Consider the following 16,438-nt stretch of genomic DNA (forward strand, 5'->3'; position numbering starts at 1 on the left):
AAACCTCTGTTAGTTCTCGGAATAGGACCAAAAATGTCTACAGCGGCCATATGTCGTAATTTAACAGGTATAATGGGATATAATGGAGGAATATGTGAAGTGGTGTCTGATTTAGCTTTCTGGCAAATTTTACAAGACGCTAAAACTCGTCGTATACGTTTCTCCATGTTAGTAAAACAACAGTTCTGTCTCAGTATAAGAAAACCTTTTCGTGCTCCGTAATGTGCGTAACTTAAATGAGTGTACCAGATTAATTTGTTAACCAGTTCGTCAGGAATGCATAATAACCAATTGTTGCTGTCAGGATGAGAGCGGCGAAACAGAATGTCTTTGCGTACAGTGTAATGGTTTCTAATCGTAACATTATTCTTATCTTGCCAAAGGTGTTTAATTTCTTTCCACACGTTGTCTTTATTTTGTTCTTGTGCTATGTCCTGTAATGACGATGAAATAAAATTTTCAAATGCAACTTGCTGAATGTACATGACACTGAAATTTGTTTTGCAGAAGTTGGTTGCTACGTCTTGCTGATTGTTGCCGAGAGAACGCGATAGTGCGTCTGCTATAACATTTTGCGTGCCGGGAATGTGAACTATTGTAAAATTAAATTCCTGTAAATAAAGTTTCCATCTGCTTAATCTGTCGTGAGTGAATTTAGCTGAAAGCAAAAATTGTATAGCTCTATGGTCTGTGTAAACGGTAGTATGTCTGCCATAAAAAATTGCCGAAATCTCGTAAAAGCCCATACAACACATAATGTTTCAAGTTCTGTGACGGAATAATTTCGTTCAGCAGGTGACAGAATGCGGCTTGCAAATGCGATGTTTTTAGTTACTGTAGAACCATCTTCTTCAATTTCCTGGAAAATGTGTACGCCTAAAGCGGTGTTGGAACTGTCAGTAGCAATGGAAAAATTTCTACTAAGATCTGGGTGCGATAAAAGTGGAGCATTCAACAAAGCATGTTTCAGGTTCACAAATTCAGAATGTGCTTGCTTATCCCAAGACCAAATAATGTTTTTATCTGTTAATTGACATAGTCCAGGCGTGTCTAAAGCGGAGTGATGAATAAATTTACGAAAAAAGTTAATTAAGCCCAAAAAATTGCGTAATTCCTTCTTTGTCGTAGGAACAGTAATGTCACGTAGAGCTTGAAGTTTTTCCGGATCTGGTGCAATGGCTTCTGCTGAAATCACGTGTCCAAGAAATTTTATAGAAGTTTTGCCAAAGTGCGATTTACTGAGGTTAACTGTAAGTCCTTGTGCATGGAAAGTTTGTAACAGTTGTTCAAGAATCAGATTGTGTTCAGACCAGTTAGCTTCTGCGATAAGAATGTCGTCTACATACGTCGTAATTCTGTCCTTAAGTTCTGTCGGAAGTATTGTGTTCAAACCGCGAATAAAGGCTGCTGAAGAAATAGTTAAGCCGAACGGTAATTTGCAAAATTGATAACAGTCGCCAAAACAAAGAAATGCTGTGTATTTTCTACAATTTGGATGAAGTTGAATTTGCCAAAATCCCGATTTCAAATCTAATGTGGAATAAATAGCAGTACCATGAAATTTCTGTAGAAGTTCCTCTAATGTCTGTGGTCGATCAGTTTCATTAATAATTATGTCATTAATGTGACGTGAATCAAGTACGAGGCGAAGTGAGCCATCTTTTTTCTTAACAATATGCAGCGGGTTTATGTACGGACTAACTGCTGGTTCAATAATTCCTTGATCAAGCATATCCTGCAATTCTTTTTTAACTTGTTCTCTGTGAATATATGGAATGGGATAATGCTTTGCTTTAAATGTATCGTGCTGTTTGACTTGAAATTCATACATAAAGCCGGACATAGTACCAGGAATGTTGTCAAAAACTGGAGCTTGCTGTAAAAGAATTTTGTGTAACTGCGTTCGTTCGTCGTCTGTAGTTGCACTGCTTTGTCTAACTTTATCGGAAATCATTTGCATTACGTCGTAGTCAACTTCGTCTGGAGTATTATAGTTGTGTACGTACGTATCCGTGAACAACGTGGGATTACAGTCTATGTTACGTGTTGCGGAAATGACCTCTGTGTGGTTAATTGTTTGTTCTTCCGCAGATAGTGAGTGCTGAAATTCTATAGCAAATTGTATATTTTCATCCTTTAACATTAAATAAGAATTCTGAAAATCAATAACTGCGTCGTGTTGTACCAGAAAATTCGTACCTAAAATAACGTCGGTTGTCAATAAAGGAACAATCCAAAAATTAGAGTGGAAAGTATGACCTCCAATACAAAATGATAAATGCGTCTGTAATTTAACGTCTACACCTTTACTCGATACTGCTCCCTTCACTTTGGTTTTGCCTAAAGGTAATGTCGGATAAGTATTCTCTTTGTTACACTCGTTAAAAGTCTCCTCATTTATTACTGATATAGGTGAGCCGGAATCGATTACTGCTGAGAATTTCGATGAACCAATTTTAATTTCGATAACAGGATGTGAAATAGTTTTCTGAACAACTGGTCTTTCCTGCAAGAGAGTGTCTCTGATATCGTCAAAAGTAATTACATTTTCGTGAATAACATTTTGCGTGTCAAAGGTAGTGCTTGTGTTATTAGAAGATGCGTCCTGTGCAGTATTTAGTCAGATTCTATCTGACGTGTTATTATTATTAGGAGGATTCTGCGGCATTTCTACTATTTGAACTGTTCTATTACTTCTTCCAGACGTGTTACGCTCTGGATGGTACCTACTGTCGGGTTCATTCATGAGAATATGTTCTTGCATATGATTTTGCTGTTGGTGAGACCGACTGTTATTATAAGTACGCTGATAATTGTGCTCATCGTTTTTACGTCTGTCGTGAAAGTCATTCCTATACGGTGCATTACGATAGGAATTGAAATACTGTCTTCTTTGTACGTAGTTGTTTCCTTGCTGACGTACGTTACTATTTGTTGTATCAGGGACTACACGTGCTCGCGGCGGAACATTAAAGCCTGGTTGACCTTGTGCATTCCATTGTTGGTTAGGTATGCTAACCGGCTGGTTTTGATGTTGTTGTTGTGAAACACCTCTATTGTTACTAAAGTATGGTTCCTGTTGCTGAAAATTTTGACGATATTGATAATTAGAATTTTGTCTGTCACCAAAGTTCTGGTTGTTGCCGTTTCTAAAGCGTCTGTTATCTTTTCTATTGAAATTACGTGTCTGATCATAATTGCTGTACTTTTGTTGACCTTGGTTGTTACACGAAAAGTTTTTGTTTACAAAAGAATAATCTGATTGCTGTACTTCCAGGAGCTGTAAAAGATCTCTGAATGCTGAAATGTTTTCCTTTTGCTGCCCCGTTAGAAGTGACACTCGTAATGACCGTGGTAATTTGGAAATGCATAATTGTATAAGTGCGGATTCACTGTACGGTTCACTTAGGTACTGGTTTTGTTGCACCATGTGCTCAAAAAATTGCGTCACACTGGGAAAATTGGAGTTCTCATAATTTGGTAAGCTAATTAACTGATCTTTAATTCCGCGCTGTGTCGTCTTCGACCAGTACGCTGACAGAAAAGCATTCTGAAATTCCTCTACCGAGTAACACTGTCTCGCGATCGGTCTCATACGAGTTGCCGGTTCGCCTTCCGAAAAACTGCAAATAAATTCAAGTTTGTGTGTTACAGGCCAAGTCGGTGGAAGAGCAAAGCTAAATTGTTGAATCCAATCCAGTGGGTGAATCTGCGTTCTATCGTTTTTGAAAACCTTAAACTTTCTCACTGACAGAAAATGTTTGTAGTCTAAATTATCATCTCTGTGTAATGGAACAGGTTCAGGATCGTAAGAGAATCTATTGAACTGTGGTTGATCGGAATCTAAGTCCCGTACTCTCTGTATATTACCCAAATTATACGCACTGCGTGAGTCTGACAAATGTTCATAAAGTGGCGTCTGTTGTGGTATGTTATTATTAACTGTAATGTTTTTTATCTCTGTTACTTCTTGTTGTAAATTTGATAACTTCCTACGTAACGTGTTGTTAGATGAATCGATCTCATTAATTGTCTGCTGTAAATTTTGAAATTCAGGTGTTTGGATAAATGAAACCGGTGCAGTATCGTCTGATTTATTGTCATTAGTATTTTCGATAACATCAATACGACTGGCCAATTCATCATATTTTTCAGTCAGTATTTTTGCCTGATCATCGGTTTTAGAATCGGACGCATTAATCTGTTTTTGCAACTTACGCGTAGTTTCGCTCAGTTTTTTAACATCAGCTTTGATGACATCGCAATCCTGTGTTAGATCTAATTGTTCGAATCTGTCTGTCACTGTTTGAATATTTACTGTGTGTGTATCTGTTTTTGATTTAAGATCAGAAATTTCATCCCGTAATTCGGCGTTCAACTGTTCTATGGTACACTGTAGTAATATTATTGTCTACATACGTCTTCGCTTTCGCGAACATTTTACGTTTGTCCTCTTGTCTTTGTGCAGTGATTGTTTCCATGACTTGTCGTTTTACTTTGTTTTGATCTTGAATAAATTTGCGGAAACGCGTATCACTGTTTTGTATGTGCTGATTAAAGCGCTCGTTCATCTGAGTGTTCTGTTGTTCGAATTTCGCGTCTATCTTTGCGTCCATTGTGCGCGAAAGTTCTACCGTCATTGCTTTAAACTCATCCCGTAATTGTGTAGCTTTTTCAGAGCATTGTTTAGCGACTCCGCTAATTTCGTCTCTGAGTGTTTCTGTTGCGGCTGTCTGCATTTCCCTTAATTCTTGCGCAACAGACTTAATTTCTTCGCTATTTTTTTGTGAACAAGCCTCAATTTCCACGCGCAACTGTTCCTTAGTGTCATGGCACTGCGCGGCAGCGGCTCTAATTTGTTCACTAAGCTGTCTGGAATTGTCGTCTAATTTTTCATTCTGTTGTCTGACCTGTTCACTAAGTTGTTTGAGATTTTCGTCATTATTGTCAAGTTTCTCATTTAAGTGTTTGTTATCTTCCCTAAGTTGTTTGAAATTTTCATTCTGTTGTTTGAAATTCTCTTTAAATTGTTTGTTATCTACACTATTTTCATTAAGTTGTTTACTCATTTGTCGCAACAAAGCCATAATTGGATTCGACTCAAGGTCAGCATTTCTATTCTCTGTGCTGTTCAATAGTGGATCTGGAATTGTTTCACTTTCTGTAACCATTTGGTCATTTTGAAATTTACAAAAAGGTTTGTCAGTCAAATGTATACTATCAGTCATTGTTTCGGAATTAAATAAATCTGTCCTACTTTGTGTGATCTGTTCATTTTCATTAGACAAATTTGTCTGCTCGTCACGTGAATTTAGTAAATCGGTTGTGTTAAGCAGGGCAGCGCTCATTACAATAGTGTGCCCCGCGTCATCAATTGTTGTCAAATCAACACAAGACACAATCGAGTTCGTTTGTTCATCATTAAGGTCTACATCATTACTAATTGTTGGAACGCACTGATTGTCAGTGAACGCAGGATTGTCATCATTACACTGCGTGTCACAATTACTATTGGTCACGTTGTTTAAGTCGGTAATTTCGTTCATAATACCTCGCGATACACTATTCACAGTCTTTCGCGGCATTTTTACAATAGTCAAAACATTTTTCACAAAACAAATAAGCACAATGCAAAAGCAACACAAATACAACAGAGCAACGAATTGCCGTTGACCTGTAGAAAGAAAGTCACAAGTTAATAAAAGCGTTGCGCTAAATCCTAATTATATTTAAGCAAATAAGAGCAGATATCTGACTGTCGCTCAAAAGACTCTCAACGAAATACGATCCTGGCAGGGTCGCCAAGTGTAACCTCCCCACAAAATTTTATAAGAATGACAATATTATTTACGAATGCTAATGGACATTGCGCTAAGTGTAACCTCTCCACTGAAATTTTTAAAGACAGAAATAATAAATGAATGGGACCCAAGCGTAATCTCACTAGAAATTAAATTTGATGACAATAAAAAATGAGAACCGCAATCTGACTCAAAGTATAAACTGTCACGAAAATGATGAAAAACAATTCAGTGATAAGAATTCTCAGTGATAATGGTAATTCAATTAAACCGAAATATCGGTCTTTGGCCCTGTGCAAAAATCAGAATTAAATTCTTACCTCATTGTAACTGCTAGTCAAATTTCTGCTCTTACTCTTGCGCACGGCTTGGAGGAACTGCATTGCAAATAATAATATTCTTTTTTTTTTATTATTTAACTGAAAACTGAAACTTTACTTTAAGGGAAATGGAACGAAATAGTTACTTCAATAAAAAATAAAATTTTTATGTAAAATTGCTTTTGAAATCAAAATTATTATTGGGGGCACTTGTTGAAAATTAATTACAATAAATAAACTTTACATTATCCGATGATTATCTTAAGTAACAGTATACCTCATTCAGCATCTTGACCAGTGTTGCCGACAGACTACATCACACAACCGCACTGGGCTGCTACCACTGACCGACCGCTCTTCATGACGACTACTAGCGTACTGGACGCAACTGAACAGAGCTACTGACTCGCAACGACAACTGACAGAGTACTGCTCTGCATAGCGACAACTAGCGAACTGCTCGCAACACTCGCGCGGTCAAGCGCATACTCTCTGGTCAGAGACGCTGCAATGCCTCGCCATCGCTGCTACGTTACATACGTGTTTCAAGCTGCACAGGTGGTCGTCTGATTACTAAAGAACACATGACTATGATCTGACAAAAATTCTGGAATATTTTAATTTATTTTTATTGTCATGCGCGTGCAATGCTGGCCTATCTACTAATACTGGATAACATTTGTCTGAGATCTGAATTACTGGAGAAACTGGCTTTACTTAGTGACACAGCTGCACAGGTGGTCGTCTGGTCACTAAAGAACACATGACTGTGATTTGCCAAAATTCTGGAATATTTTAATTTAGATAAATGACTGAATCGGCACTGGCAATGACTTAAGAGGATATTATACTTTTGTAGTTGACTAGTGAAAACAATTATATTCTGAAAATTTTGTACGTTATTGATAAAAGTCTACAATCTATTACACGGGAAAATTAAATATATTACAAATCTGGGTCAACTGGTGCTAACGAATTATAAAAGAAAGGATTGGAACAAATTCATATTAACATCTCAGACAAGTGACTTAACTACGCGCATGGCAATAAAAATAATAGAATTTACCTTACAATACATGGTTGACTTAATTAAACTGTTGATTTTTCATTATATTAACAATTATTCATTTATTCATCATCATATCATTCCATGGTATCATTTAGCTCTGCGACTGATCACATTTAGTATCCAATTCCATATAATAAAATTTTACAATTTGTTCTGCACTGTTACTAACTATAAACTGCGCTGCACCAGCGACAGACTACAACTACACTGTAGCAGCGAGCGACTGCAACTGCCACAGAGACTGCTCTGACCTGCGACTCTATTGCAGCTCTCTTTTAACAGGGGCAAAGATATTTTATGTCTCAAGGAGCGCCTGTGAATTGTCGTTCTAGCAAGTGTGCAATACATCGATATTACATTTGCTCCAGCAAGGTGGTGAACCCCTTACACACTCCCTGTGAGACCCACACTTCCATCTTACTGTCCACACACTACATATGTAGTGCCCCTGCCCACTGTACTCTTTACTCGCGGCAGTCAGTTTACCCATTCCCGTAAGAGTTTGGGCAATGAGAGTGCATCTGCAGTGAAGAAGACCATTGACCGGTAAGTCTTTTCTACATGAAGATGGTATCTGTTCTTTCGGACATGTCAGACGTGGCATTACACTGTGTACTGGCCATGCTGGGGCCCATCACACGCTCCATGATGTGTTGGATTCCCGAAAAGTGTCTGCAAAAAGCGTCCAGAGAGATCTGACCCAGATCACAATAGTGCAAGAATGGAATCAGCCTCAGCTACTTGATGCAGTACACTCAAGAGGAAAATGAGTACCATTCCAAAATCATCATAGGCGATGGGATATGTATCCACGACTTTACCCCAGAATCCAAGGCCTACTCCGTGACGTGGGAGCATCCCAGTTCAACACTGAAGAAAAAATTCAACGTGTCACAGGAAAGGTTATGGTCACAGTGTTATGGAATGGGAAAGGTGTGATTCCCCTTGGTTTCCTCCAGAAAGGAACCGTCAATGCGGCATGCTACTGTTACACACTCAGCAAACTCAGGCGAGCCATTTGACGAAAGCGACCAGAGCTCCTGAGTATAGGTGTTGTGCTCCTGGACGAAAACGCAAAACAACATACAGCACAGCTCACACGAGATCAGAATCGTCGCTTCGGATGGGGGAGATTGGATCACCCAGCCTACAGTCCCGATCTTGCCCTATCGGACTTTCACCTGTTCCCTGCATTGAAAGCTGCACTCTTGGGTTGTCACTTCCAAACATATGCTGAGGTGGAGCTGGCCGTGCGACAATTCCTTTCATCAAAGGCCCCTGAGTTTTACCAAAGTGGTTTCTTCAAATTGACTGCACGCTACCATAAATGTCTCAATGTCGGTGGTGACTATGTCGAAAAATAATGCAATTTGTGTAGTTAATGATGAATGATGTTTCTGGCAATAAAAGTCCCGGGTAAAAAATTATGACGAAACTTACTTCCGGGACGTCCCTTCTACGATAGTTAAAGTAAAAATTTTCAGGTATACAGGTCCGCAAACGAGTTGATTACGAGATAAATGCATTGTAATGTCCTCGTCGCCACTGTAATCTTGTACTGTAGGAAGCAAGGGAGAGGATGTTATTATGGGTGGCCGGTATTTTCATTCTACAACACAAGTGCACACGTGTATTAACACGCTACTTTATCTCCATGAACAGATAGCTGGTACTTAATTTTAATAGAGGCCATGTGTTGTGGTACAAGGTTGTACGTAATAGTCCTCTTGCAGATAATATCGGTAATCTTGCTATGGTCACAATCTGGACGTTATGTACTAGCGTAGTCTGTGCTGACTGAATGACTGATGCCAACCTGGAGTAAAGAGCTGAGTCAGTGAGTTAGTGACTGAGCGAGTGCCAGTGACTGAGGCCCTCTGGTCAACGGCGGTGGCCTAAATACTTGCTATCGAAAAGGCGTTGGTGGCATGTTGCTTATTGGTGTGTCTTTGGCCTCTCTTCTGACAGGCGGGCTTGATCCAGGGCCTATACGCCGCATATTTGCCGACCGTTCTGCTGGTGACAGCTTACTCCCACACAGAAACAAAACCTGCATCATGATTTCCTGATAATCAGGCTTGTCCATCTTGTTTCCTTGCAGGAAATAAAGAATGTACATGTAAATAAACAGCACAGTATGTGTAAACTTGTTTGCATGTTGTAAATAAGCTGGAAAACAGTAATGCTAGACAAAGCGGTAGACAAGTTTACTGATATATCTCCTTAAGCTGGATTCTCTGACACCTGGTTCCCCACCTCAAATTGTTCAGTGGAGCATTCTCTAAGTGCTGCTACATTTTTGCACGCTCTTAGGGAAACACCTTGTATAACGGACGTCGTACATATCCGTCTTTCAAATTAATTTTTGAATAATATTGTCCACTGGCTAGCTTCGTCAACAAATCGTCTGGGCGAGGCACAGGACAGAGATCAGCGTCTGACAGAGCATTGATAGTGCTCTCAAAATCGCCACAAATGAGCATAGATCCGTCGAAGGCGAGCTTTACAAAAATTAGGTGCCTGAGTGGATGTCTAGCGTAACTTTTCGGTTTGTTACTTTTATACTCACTGTAACTTCTCAAAATGGAATGTTCACGTTTACATCTCAGTGGAACGTTTAGACTTAACCTGATGTGTGTGCGATGTAACCCTATGCTCACTAGTAGCTGTATCTAACAATTAACTGTACTACACATGAAGCTTCTTTGTTTGTAGTGCCTACGTGCATAATTGCGAACATTACATACAATCCTTACAACCATAACGCTTCTGACGTAGGGCATGCGAAAAACTCTATCGTTGTATAAACTTTGTAAGGAATCTAAATACTTACACAGTTACTGAACTAAATAACATTAGATAGTATTTCAAACCAGTTAGCATCAGTGAATATAATCTGTATGGACAATCACTGTTCCCTAACTGCCGGCCGCTATGGCCGAACGGTTCGAGGCGCTCAGTCCGAAACCGCGCTGCTGCTACTGTCGCAGGTTCGAATCCTGCCTCGGGCATGGATGTGTGTGATGTCCTTAGGTTAGTTAGGCTTAAGTAGTCCTAAGTCTAGGGGATTGATGGTCTCAGATGTTAAGTCCCATAGTGCTTAGAGCCATTTGAACTATTTGATTTGTTCCCTAAGTACACAAAACAATGTTCAGTTCTGTCCTAATAATCACCTGACGTACCTGTGCGACAACGGAAAGCTGAGCTATGCTCCATAATCGCATTTCACTGCTGAAACCTGCAATAAAAATACCTAAATAACTCTTGCCATGTGAAATGCAAGCGTATTACGCCCTATTATGATACACAGTTATCTGTCGGAAACGGCGAGCTGTAATTCGAATCCGAATTAGACGTTTTAAAACTTGTAACCTCCCCACAAAAATTATTCACTGCAACCTCTCAACAGAAAATGCGAACATAAATAATATTCACGCCAAGTGTAACCTCAGAACAAAATTGGTTCCCATTTATAATCTCCGTACAGAAATGCATTCACATTTAATGTACGCACAAAATTCTTTTCTCATTTAAAATATGCACGAAACAGAAAAATTCCTAAACCTCGTAATAAAAAAATAAATTCAGTAACCTGGAAAAAATTTGGACGACAGCAGTGCTGCGTCATGGCCCTGTAAGATCATTCTGAATAAAAAAGCAAAAATTCTTACCTCAATAAAAACGGCGAATATATCTGCTCTTACCTAAAAAATTTTTCGGCGCAGCTCCGTGCAGTACTGGCCTATACATTTGTGATTTGTGAAAGGAAGCAACTGATTTTTATTAAATGAATGCTTTTTTTAAAAAATTACTTTATATTGCAAAAATTATTATTAGGACATTTTTTTAAAACATTTGGATGACAGTTCAGATACGAGGGCAGTTCAATAAGTAATGCAACACATTTTTTTTCTCGGCCAATTGTGGTTGAAAAAACCGGAAATTTCTTGTGGAATATTTTCAAACATTCCCGCTTCGTCTCGTATAGTTTCATTGACTTCCGACAGGTGGCAGCGCTGTACGGAGCTGTTAAAATGGCGTCTGTAACGGATGTGCGCTGCAAACAACGTGCAGTGATCGAGTTTCTTTTGGCGGAAAACCAGGGCATCTCAGATATTCATAGGCGCTTGCAGAATGTCTACGGCGATCTGGCAGTGGACAAAAGCACGGTGAGTCGTTGGGCAAAGCATGTGTCATCGTCGCCGCAAGGTCAAGCAAGACTGTCTGATCTCCCGCGTGCGGGCCGGCCGTGCACAGCTGTGACTCCTGCAATGGCGGAGCATCGAACACACTCGTTCGAGATGATCGACGGATCACCATCAAACAACTCAGTGCTCAACTTGACATCTCTGTTGGTAGTGCTGTCACAATTGTTCACCAGTTGGGATATTCAAAGGTTTGTTCCCGCTGGGTCCCTCGTTGTCTAACCGAACACCATGAAGAGCAAAGGAGAACCATCTGTGCGAAATTGCTTGCTCGTCATGTGGCTGAGGGTGACAATTTCTTGTCAAAGATTGTTACAGGCGATGAAACATGGGTTCATCACTTCGAACCTGAAACAAAACGGCAATCAATGGAGTGGCGCCACGCCCACTCCCCTACCAAGAAAATGTTTAAAGCCATACCCTCAGCTGGTAAAGTCATGGTTACAGTCTTCTGGGATGCTGAAGGGGTTATTCTGTTCGATATCCTTCCCCATGGGCAAACAATCAACTCTGAAGTGTATTGTGCTACTCTTCAGAAATTGAAGAAACGACTTCAGCGTGTTCGTAGGCACAAAAATCTGAACGAACTTCTCCTTCTTCATGACAACACAAGACCTCACACAAGACTTCGCACCCGAGAGGAGCTCACAAAACTTCAGTGGACTGTTCTTCCTCATGCACCCTACAGCCCCGATCTCGCACCGTCGGATTTCCATATGTTTGGCCCAATGAAGGACGCAATCTGTGGGAGGCACTACGCAGATGATGAAGAAGTTATTGATGCAGTACGACGTTGGCTCCGACATCGACCAGTGGAATGGTACCGTGCAGGCATACAGGCCCTCATTTCAAGGTGGCGTAAGGCCGTAGCATTGAATGGAGATTACGTTGAAAAATAGTGTTGTGTAGCTAAAAGATTGGGGAATAACCTGGTGTATTTCAATGCTGAATAAAACAACCCCTGTTTCAGAAAAAAAATGTGTTGCATTACTTATTGAACTGCCCTCGTACATTACTAGATATGCGCGACGCTGCTTCTTTACCTTATACAATAATACTCCATCTCCAGATTCCCGACCAGAGCAGACTGCAGACAAGCGCAGACAACCTCAGACTAGCGACTAGCAACAACTAACTGCTACAGTTACACAGTTCGTACTGCAGTCAACACTGCTCTCTGGTAAGCCATTCTCATATCGCAGACAGCGCATACCTCTTACATAACCCTCCACTGGGGGGGCAAAAATTTGGCAGCGATGTTGAGTCAATTGGACTTGCCATGAGCAACAAATTTTTCTTAATTAACTAAGTTTACAATCACAGAATATATAAATATATATAAGTGCAGAACATGAAATGAAATATAGTGCACATGCACTGAGTACAGAACATATCAAGAGATCACAAAATGTATACGCAATGAGTACAAATCATATTAACAAATGACATAAACTGTATACGCACTGTAGTACAGAACATATCAGGTAATGACAAAATGTATACGCATTGAATACAAAACATATTAACAAATGACATTAAGTGCACACGCACTGTAGTACAGAACATATCAGGCAATGACAAAATGTATACGCAATGAGTACTAAACATATTAACAAATGACATAAAGTGCACACGCACTGTAGTACAGAACATATCAGGCAATGACAAAATGTATACGCAATGAGTACAAAACATATTAACAAATGACATAAAGTGCATACGCACTGTAGTATTTTTTTTTACCATTTTACAAGAACTAGGATAGGAAAGGAAGGGATTGCATCATGGTTGTAGCACATTAGGTTGCACGTAGCTGCACTGAAAGTCCATATCTTTCTACAGAAGCACAACACCAAGTGAGACAATCTTAAGTTCTCTTCCTTGAAGTATTAATCAGTGTAGCCAAGACACTGAAATGTCGTATTAATATTCAATGTTATCATTTTGGTAGTACGTTAGGTACACCAAACAGTGGGACCGTAATACATCTCCATCGCTCAAGGTGGTGGACAGCATGTCGTGTCAACACCACGTTCTTGTAAGGTACACCAACGTAGCATTAGTGCAAAAACCAAATATAGTGCTCCATGATCATGAGGATAGACAGGACAAACGGATATTGCAGTAATTCCTGGTAATTAGGTCAGAAGGTGAAGGACATTAAGTCTTATGCCAGTCATCACTGAGAATTACACTAGTCTATCAACTGATTTGAGTAATTGGTGGCACTCATCGCCTAGTTACTGAACATTTCTGTACTATGTATGAAGTATTACAGAATAATGTTCATAAGTCATCTGATTATAGTGACCATTGGCACTCATTGCCCAGTTACAAACCATTTTATGCATTATTCAAAAGTGATCATTCAACAAGAATTAGTTAATGGCATACTATTTACATAATTCAGCTAGTTATAGTAATCATTGGCACTCATTGGCCAGTTACAAAACATCAGAAGTCATCCTTCAAAACAGGAGCTAAAGAGTGTAGCATCAAGCTACTAGTATTCGTCATATATATAGCATGTAAGTGACATAATACAAATATAAGAAACAATGGCATTCATTGGCCAGTTACTAAACATATAGCAAGTATTAAATATTACAAAACATTTTTCATCATTCAAGTGACATACGACATATTTAAAATAACTATTGGCACTCATTGGCCAGTTACAAATCATCAGAAGTCATCATACAAAACAGGAGCTAATGAGTGTAGCATCAAGCTACTGGTATTCATATATAATAGCATGTAGGTGACATAATACAAATATAAGAAATATATAGCAAGTATTGAATATTAAAAAACATTTTTCATCATTCAAGTGACATACGACATATTTAAAATAATTATTGGCACTCATTGGCCAGTTACAAATCATCAGAAGTCATCCTTCAAAACAGGAGCTAATGAGTGTAGCATCAAGCTACTAGTATTCATATATATAGCATGTAAGTGACATAATACAAATATAAGAAACAGTTGCATTCATTGGCCAGTTACTAAACATATAGCAAGTATTAAATATCACAAAACATTTTTCATCATTCAAGTGACATACGACATATTTAAAATAATTAATGCCACTCATTGGCCAGTTACAAATCATCAGAAGTCATCTTTCAAAACAGGAGCTAATGAGTGTAGCATCAAGCTACTGGTATTCATATATAATAGCATGTAGGTGACATAATACAAATATAAGAAACAGTGGCATTCATTGGCCAGTTACTAAACATACAGCAAGTATTAAATATTACAAAACATTTTTCATCATTCAAGTGGCATACAACATATTTAAAATAATTATTGGCACTCATTGGCCAGTTACAAATCATCAGAAGTCATCATACAAATGGGAGCTAATGAATGTAGAGCATGTATGCATTATTACAAAATATCATTCACTATTACTCAGAACTCATCATTCAAGTGACATATGACATATTTAAAATGTAGCACACTGTAACTGTTACTCAAGGTCTGTGATTAGAAAAACATCATTCAGTATTACTCAGAACTCTCTTAAACTGGTAGCATTATTTGGGACTGTTAATACACTTTTTTTATACTAGCAATGCATTGCGTTGGAATCGATAATTCATTGCTGGGGCATAACAATATTTACTCTTTACTTATTGCTGCAAATGAGGATAGGTAACGTCATTCGCCATGAGTCAGCTGCGGCAAGATTATGAAACAAATACAGTATATGTGATCACATTCATGAATAACACACACAAATGGGTAAAAAAATACAAGTACTAGAACAGGTTTAATGACCAACTGCTTATAGCACATTAATTTCAAGAATAGCTTCTCCTGGAAAAAATATAAAATGGACTATTAAGCTGAAAGAAGAAACGCATATTATGCTGAAAAGTAGTGAACTTCGAATTAACAGGTAATGAAATGTGTATTCAATATATATGTTCTCTAGCTGTCCTTTCCAAAACCTTCAGTCATTATACCATGCGACATAAGACATACCGTCAAAACGAACTGCAACAAATACTTAAATAACTACATAGCATTTCTTAACTAACAGTAAATATATAAACTTCATCACCTGTAAACAAAAACTTCATTATTCATATCACCATAACTTCATTATTATCATCACCTGTAAAGAAAAACTTCATTATTCATATTACCATATTCTTCATCACTATTCATCACCATTCATTATCATCTGCAAAAAGACACTTCATTATTCATTATTCATATTACCATTTACTTCATATAACTATTCATAGTATAGAGTTTCTTATTTCTAGCATATTTCATCACTAAAACTAAGATGTGTAGTTCTGTCTGACAGCCTGCATCAATCGCCTCGTATTCTGAAAGAAAAAATTAGTTAAGACCGCTATCATACGATGTGTATAGTATATTCTTGTTAATGCTTGTTAATTCTGATCCATTTACTCTTCGTGACGAGGTATTGCATCTTCTTTCGTTCATTCCGAAGGTGAAATTCCCATTTCATAGTAATCCACTGTGGTTTGTTTCGTTTATTTCATTTACACGTTATTGCTTTCTGAAAATGATGAGCAATGATTAATGTCTTGCACTTAAATCATATACCCATTAAATAAAAACTGGTTTCTAGTGATATAATTGAGCATACAGCATAGCATGACAGAAAACGTAATATGTCAAAAACATAGACAGTGAGCAGGTGCAAAAAATGTACACAGAGTATCACAATATAGCAGCAAAAAAAAAAAAAAAAAAAAAAAAAATGTAAAATAGTCACGATGTTGAGATATCATAAGGCAAAATGTCAAAGTCAACTGGTGTTTGTTATATCTTAAAGATTTCATAGTGCATACAAACAAAACAGGAAAACAATCATACATACATGAAGAATGGAAAATGTGCACGGTCTGATGTGTAACGATAAGAAAAGCGACCTGCTAACCTTACCTTGCCGGGCACTTGCCAAGAAAAAATACGATAATCATCAGTAAGTGTTCATTTAAATATAATTGCATAAGTAGTCATAAAATATGTAAGTTTATCTGGAAAAATGTG

This window comes from Schistocerca serialis, chromosome 1 (assembly GCF_023864345.2).
Source record: "Schistocerca serialis cubense isolate TAMUIC-IGC-003099 chromosome 1, iqSchSeri2.2, whole genome shotgun sequence".
Classification (NCBI taxonomy): domain Eukaryota; kingdom Metazoa; phylum Arthropoda; class Insecta; order Orthoptera; family Acrididae; genus Schistocerca; species Schistocerca serialis.